The following is a 7,500-nucleotide window of genomic DNA, read 5'->3' on the forward strand; positions in this document are numbered from 1 at the left end:
CCACAAAGAGAAAATGTCGTCAATATAACGTTTCCACTTTATTGGTTTTGTGTTTCTTTGGTTTATCAATTTTGTTTCTATTTCCGCCATGAAGATGTTGGCAAATGCAAATGCCATTTTCGTACCCATTGCGGGTCCATGGGTCTGGAGGTAATTTTTTCCAATAAATTGGAATGAATTCTCTTTAAGGATAAGGCAAAGCATTTCTTTAAGATGGTGGGATGGGATGGGAGGGTTGTAGTTGTGAAATTTTTCGTATGCTTTGCATACCGTTGTAATACCCTACTCTTGCGGTATGTTTGTATACAAGCTTGTTACATCCATAGACACCAAAATAGTATTTTGAGGGACGTTTGTCTTCTCTATAAAGTTTATGAAGTGTGTTGTATCCTTAAGGTACGATTTCTGTGTCTGTGCAATCGGCTGTAGTAATTTGTCCACAAACGATCGCTTGGTCTACCGACCGGATTTTGTTTGTGGACTTTAGTGAGCGTATAGAATATTGGGATTCTAGGAGGATTGCGTGTTTGAGAAAACCATTTTTTAGTCATGTCATCAATATAGTTATTTTGCTGAAGACGTGTCACAAGCTCATTAACTCTTTGTAATGTTTCTTCCAACATGGCGTTTTTGAGAGGTTTATAATGTTCTCTATTGTTGAGATGAGTTTGAGCTTCTTGTATTTTATCACACTTGTTCATTATGACAGTTGTTGTTCCTTTGTCTGCCTTTTTGAGAATGATCTCAATGTTGTTAACAAGCTCTGTAAGGGCTTTGTATTCGTTGTTTGACAAATTGTTTTTGGGGTTTGATGGTTTGATCTCCGCAAGTTGGATTTTGACTCTTTCCAAGTAGCTTTCAAGGGCAACTGACTTTTGAACCGGTGGTACAGTCTGATTTGACGTGAAATGGGTGCGGTTCTGTATTCTTTGTGTGGAATATGTATTGTAGACGCATTCGCAGTCTTGCAAGAGTTGGCGTCTAATATTTTTCTCATCTGTCACCGGTGTGGGGACAAATTTGAGCCCTTTGGAAATAACGTTGACTTGGTTGCCAGTTAGTTAGACATTGGAGAGATTTTAATGAATCTCTCGTTTGATTTTCTTCGTGTGGCAATCCGTTTTTGAGTAAAGTGTGCTCGCCGCTGTTTGCGTCTAATGTTTGTGTTGATCCCTGTACTTTTTATAGACTCCTTCACGGTGGTTTGATTTTCAGGAAAGAGACTTTTGTGTTTCTCAATATCTTTATTGTTTGAAGAAGTCTGCAACACGTGTGTGTACAATATTTGTTTAAGCTCGTTGAAATCTTGCTGTAGTTTTTCAACCTTATTTACATCGTAATTTACAATGTTTTCTGTGTTCGCCGAATGCTACTGTTCTCGCGTCGACCTATTTACATGAGTGCCGGCAGTTTTGCTCCTGTTTTTGAAGAGCTTTGCTTTTGAAAATTTGTTTTCTTGGCTTTCTAGGCGCCGTTTGTGGTAGCGCGTGAGTGCGCTGACGAAGCCTCGTTCTGCTTGTTATTTGATCTGTTTTATGTCCTTGAGGAATGTGTCATCCGGCGGGATGTTAGCCCTTGCCGAGTATTGGAAGGATTTTGGAGAGGTCTTCTTGTTTATGTGCTCTTGAAGTTTCCTAATGGAATCCTTAGATTTTCTGATGTTAGTCTTTAAATTGGCTAAGTCCATATATTTGCGTTTCCTGCTTGGTCTTTGGTTTTCAGCAGTAGTTTTAGACAGGTTGTTCTCTTGTTTGTTCTGGTAGTAGGTTTTGTGCCTTGGTTCTATTTGTGATGCTGGGGGGACTTTGTGATGTTGAGGGACTCTTTTCATCTGCAGAATCCTCCATTTCATATTTGCTGTTGTATAGCAAATCGAGGTCATCGTTTTGAGGTATTCCCTCTGGTGTTTTGGACATTTTCATTATCGTATCCTGCCGATGGCGAGAGATACTTCTGTAGGATGTTGTCTGTCATTATCAAGTAGTGTTTGATAATATATGTATGGTCTCCAGCAAGACCGGCGGTTTCGATTCTGTACGAATCTCTTCAGTTGCTATTTACTGACAACAGTAATATGTGTAGGAATAGTAGAACAACTCAGTTCTATTCCTGCATAAGTTGTGACGGGTCACCCTTTTATATGTGTAAGAGCGGTTAGTGAGAATCGAAAATGTATTATCATTGGGCCATTCCATATGACAAGAGAAGAGAAGAGAAGAGAAGAGAAGAGAAGAGAAGCCTTTACCTAAATACATGTACTAGTCAAGCAACTCATATCTAGAATGCTAAAATTGACAATGAACTCGTTTAAAGACGCTCAGATCACTTTCAACACATTCGAAAAACTGAAGCATGAAAAGTATTGAATCTCCATTGTACGTACAGCACTTTTTTACCAAGCAACAATGTTATGGTACATGTACTATGATTAACGAGATGCGCCTAATATCCCTTATGCATGATGACGTCTCACTAGTTAATTTTACCACCAAGCCTCAATTGAAAATCCAAAAGGAGTAAACTTTAGAATAGTATTGCATATCCGGATTAAGTGAAAAACTTTGTGCAAAGGCGGCTCGGTGGTGAATTTTGAGCATATGCCATAATTGATGCATTAGGCGTATTATGTGTTGTAATACATGCAGGTTACCATAGAAACATGTGATCAGTACAAAAAACACCATGTAATTGTCTTTAATTGCTTATATAACACATAAAGCTCAAGTCAGTGACCCCTATTCTTTTATTGTTGAAAAGTAACTTCAATGTAGCTTGCTACATTGTAACTCCTTTCAATGTTTGAAAAAAAATCCCTGGATTGGATTCAAAGCTACTTTTACATTGCAAAGTTTAAATTAAAGTGACTCTGAGGGCACTGACGTCACTTCTGAGAATATTATTTAACTTTGCAAAGAGTTTCTCCTTAGACTGCTGATCACTTTTGGTTTTGAGATATAAGCAAATTCTCATACAAAACAACATGTACCAGTAGATGTAAGGTGTTTCAGGTGTCTGTCCTGTTGCTATGGTAACCTATTATACCACATAAATGAGTGAAGCTTTAAAGAAATAATTGGTATTTTATAGGGCACCATAACCTTGCAGCTATGTGAAAAGGTTGTGTAGTACACTGCTCGCAGTCCCTTCTGAGTTAATCAAACAGCCCGTTTTGGGCACACAAGAGAGCAGAAGGGGAGAATCCTTGCATACAGCGAGAGCTACTGAAATTTAAACTGACCAATCAGAATTCAGCGACCGAGAAAAACTGTGCTATCCGATGTCACGCCAATTGTTTACATTCTGATTGGTTAGATATGTGGACATTCGCTCAGTCTTCCCTTGTGACTCTCTTGACTGTCACTTCTTTGAACTCAGCGAGACAGAAATGACGCATTGTTCTGACAATCAATTTGCCAATCCTCTTTATCCAGCTTATGGATTGGGCTAGGATGTGATTAACAACCAGGATCGCTTTTGAACTTTATTCTGTAGAAGAAGAAGACGTTGCTGAGTGAACATTTTTACGACGAAATCCCTTGGTTTCTTCAGCACCTTGATGTCCGATAACTGAGCCGCTCTAACGAGTGTTGGGTCAATCACATTTGGTCGTCTGACCTTAGGAAGTTCTTTCACCCCTTGTTTGTGTCCACCATGATCCAACTTCAGGTGAAGCGCTATGCTGCTTTATGCCAACTTCGATGGCTTGTGATGAGCTTGCCTTCTGCCGAATTCGAAAAAAATGTTGTTGTATCTGGACAAGATTGGTGTTATCGGGTTGGAACTTAATACTGAGGGGAACCATTTTTCGTTCATCTGCTGTGCCAAACAACGAACAATCCTGTCGGGTGTTCCACTTGCTTGGCGAGTCTTGCACGACCAACGTCTATCAGATCTGGAGTGGAGTTTTTTTTCAATGATTACAACTTGCGATCGTTCTGCTAACATCTACGTAGCATGCAGCACTTTTTTTAGTGACTCTAGGATCCTGTTCTGCTGTTTCAAAAGGAGTCGTGAATTCTTGAGCAGTTTGTTCTTCAGTGCTTGTATTTTTTCGTTTGTTCCTTGTGGTGCAAAGTAACTTTGATGATTTGAAAGGACTTGAATTTGTACTTGAATTAGCGATTTATGGCCAACAAGTGAATGGTACACAAAATTAGGAGAAACTGTTGGTTGAATAGACAATACTTGTAGACATAATTATCTACCCAGTTTAAGTACTTAGCTCAACAAGTTGTTTGGCTCCACAAGTTTCATTTTCAGGCCAGGTACCCGAATTCACCCAGGTACAGGTACACTACCATAGTGTTCTTTGGAAATTGAATAGCTCCTTGAACACTTGGTTGCTTGAGAAGAAACTTGATGTGTACATTGGTGAATGCAGCCACTAACTGTCCATTGTGGATAAACTCCGGACCAACTCTCCTTTCAATTTATTCTTTGTTCTTTGCAGGGCATCAACAATGGTGTCCCTTGTAAGATGTTAGTTTAAAGGATTTGATAGAGTTATTTCCCATTTCATAGGGCACTGTGGTTGCCAGATTGACTTTCAAACTTATCATGGAAACGTAAATCAATACCAGTGAATAGACACTGAAAAGTCAGTCCCTTGACATGTTGATAGAAAATTAATTTAAATGCATATTGAAACCTCAGTTGAGGAATTGGTTTTTTCATCCCCACTTTATGAACCTAAAATACATTGCTGCAGTTTGTTTATTGCTTGTTCATTCAATGTCTTCATCGCATCAAATTATTTAATTTTTAGGTATTGTGTCAGATCTCCATAGAGACACTATCTTTATCTAAAAACTTAACTGGTTGCTTTTTGGAGCCCTTTTGTGGCATATTTAGATAGGCAGGAAATGTTCCACATTTTATGGTAAATAGTTCTGATCTGTATAGTTTTAAGGAATATTGCAGCCAAATCTAATTGAATATGAGACATTTTGTGAATTTAAATACTATTAGTATTGTTTGAACTTGTTTTAAAAGACTTAGGGTTGGCATTCAAAAGTGTTCCTTCAATAATCTTATTCTTTGAAGATTGCCTTGGAAGAATTGGATTAAGGCTAGTTTTTCCTTCTAGCTTCTTTCCCCAGTGCCCTCTGAGAATGGAGTTGATTTGGTGTTGCCCGATGTTGAAAGATGAAACAATGCCTAAACCAGTTGCAAGGAATACCTCATGGTGCTTTTTTACAAACACGGGCACGAGGGTGCTCGTAAGCATCTGAGCATATTTCTCTAAGGGAGTCTTCTTTTCGTGTCGGTCATTCAAAAATTGTTGGAGCTGTTGGATTAAAGAAGCAGAACATTTAATGAGACCCTCCTTGGGGAGAGGGGTCCTTGTTCCCTTTAAATATTTGCTTGTGTTTCCTTGTTACCCAAATTACTTTCAAACTTGTTCCCAGCTTTTTTATCCCTAAAATTTAAATATTGGTTTTCTTCCCTTTTTCCCTAAATATTTTGATATTGTTACTCTGTTCCCCAGTTCAAATAAGCCATGTTCTCTTCTTCCCCCAAACCCCTGGGAGTGCCTCTTTGATGTTGATTCTCGTATTGGCCTAATAGTAATTCACTGTAGAATTGCAAAACACAGCAAGTTCTTATTTGGGAGTGAGGGAAAAGTTTTGAATAAATTTTCGCACAATACAAGAAACAAAATTTGACTGCACCTTCTAGATCTTACTCTTTTCGGAAATGAATTAGCTTGTTTGCACCTATCTGGCGACCTGCGGTAGGGCAAGCTCTAGAAGCTCTTCCTTAGTGAGCCTTCCGCTAAAAAAACTTTCCAAGTCTGGCTTTCCGGTGTTAGGGGTCGAAGTTTTTGTGCAAAATTCATCAGCGGCTTCCTTGCAGCTTATAAAGGGAGTTCCTTCGAGTAATGGTCAGTAAAAGGTTTGCAGTGCTTATACAAATTTTTGCAACTTGAAAATGTATGTTTACACGAAACACATATCAGCTTGACAATTTTTCTTTCCCAATACCCCATTTAAAATTCACGTGAACGCTATTAATAGAGGGCCAGAAAACCATTTAAAACATTTTGTGGCATTTTTTTTGTCAACAAACTTGGGTTGTCGGCGAGCAGAATTCGAACGTAAGCTGTTGTGCTTTGGCTGTTATTTGTGCTTTTTCTAACTATTCTAAGACGAATTCAACCTGGCATTTTCGAATCAAGTGTAAGAAGACGGCAAAACCATATTGATAATGTATTTAGTTGTACTGACTTCGCGAATAAACACTTTGGTACCGTCGTTTCGACGGGATGGATAGATCGACAAAAACCGAAATGCCATGTTTCCGGTGAAAAGGCAAATGATTGACAGGATAGCACGGTTTTGACTGCCTCGCGCACTACGGGCGCGGGTTCCGTATGCAAGGATGGTGACAGAGCGAGATGACAAAAACGGGTGGTTGAACTGACTCAGAAGGGACTGCTATAGCAGTCTACTTGTGTAGATTCAATCCTTGTGAGTAGCACCGTTTCTTTTAAGTGTTGAAACTGGATTGAGCCTCCTCAAGTAATCAGCCTTCACAGAACATAACTTTTGACTGAGGCAAAAGCCATGATAGAGTGTACAAATGTGACCAATAATTATAAAAGTATGTTAGACTTAAAGAGGAGATCTGGGGACATGCTTCTCAACAAAACCAATTAAAATCATTCTAGAACCCAGAAAATCTCATTTTAAACATTCTTGAATCATTCTAGTAAGACACTAACTACTTCAGACAACAGAATATTCAAACTAACCCATTACATCCACATGAGTGATGTCTTTAATTTCAGCTTCTTTCAAATGAGATTGAATTTCAATATTAACCTGTTAAAAATAAAATTGAATTCCTTGTGTTTATCTATGATAATCTGGTCAGCCATGAGAAAAAAATCTCAAGCAAATAGTCCTCCTTTCCAACAAATTTTTAATAATAATAATGTAAATATTGTTACTAAACGTCACAAGCAAATAACAAGATACTCCAACCACTTAAAAAATATAACAATTATTATTATTCATGTATATGACTTACATGCAGTTTTTATAACTACATGGTAATAAAGTTCAATATAATTATCTTCAGACAGTTATTAATGAATGTGCAAACTTTAAAAAAGACCTTTTGGGGGAAAATGAAACAGAGCTGGCAGCACAATGACTTACTTAAAAGGGCAGGAACTGTAAGCCTGAAATTAGAAATATTAAGCAATTAGAAAACATGATTCTTACCATTTTTAAACGTTTTCATTTTCCTAATTACCCAAGAAATTTAAAAGATACGTTTTACCTGTGTCCCAGTAACTAATCTCTCTCTGCCCAAGCCCTCTACCACTTCTTATGGTATCAACTCCCTCAGTTACTTGGCAGGAAAATCCTGGAACTCCCTTCCCGACCATTACCGCACTTTTTTAGATTATAATTCTTTTCATCGACTAATACTGATGTACATGTATCTACAGTACTTATAATTTTGATGGGAACAAATGAATGAATTTTAATC

The 7,500-nt window shown here is 38.1% G+C and overlaps 1 pseudogene; it reads right to left on the minus strand.

Annotated features, from left to right (window-relative positions):
* LOC137971549 (uncharacterized) overlaps positions 1–7,500 on the minus strand; it is a 14,538-nt pseudogene that overhangs the window by 5,770 nt on the left and 1,268 nt on the right.

Source organism: Montipora foliosa, chromosome 9, assembly GCF_036669935.1.
Source record: "Montipora foliosa isolate CH-2021 chromosome 9, ASM3666993v2, whole genome shotgun sequence".
Classification (NCBI taxonomy): Eukaryota; Metazoa; Cnidaria; class Anthozoa; order Scleractinia; family Acroporidae; genus Montipora; species Montipora foliosa.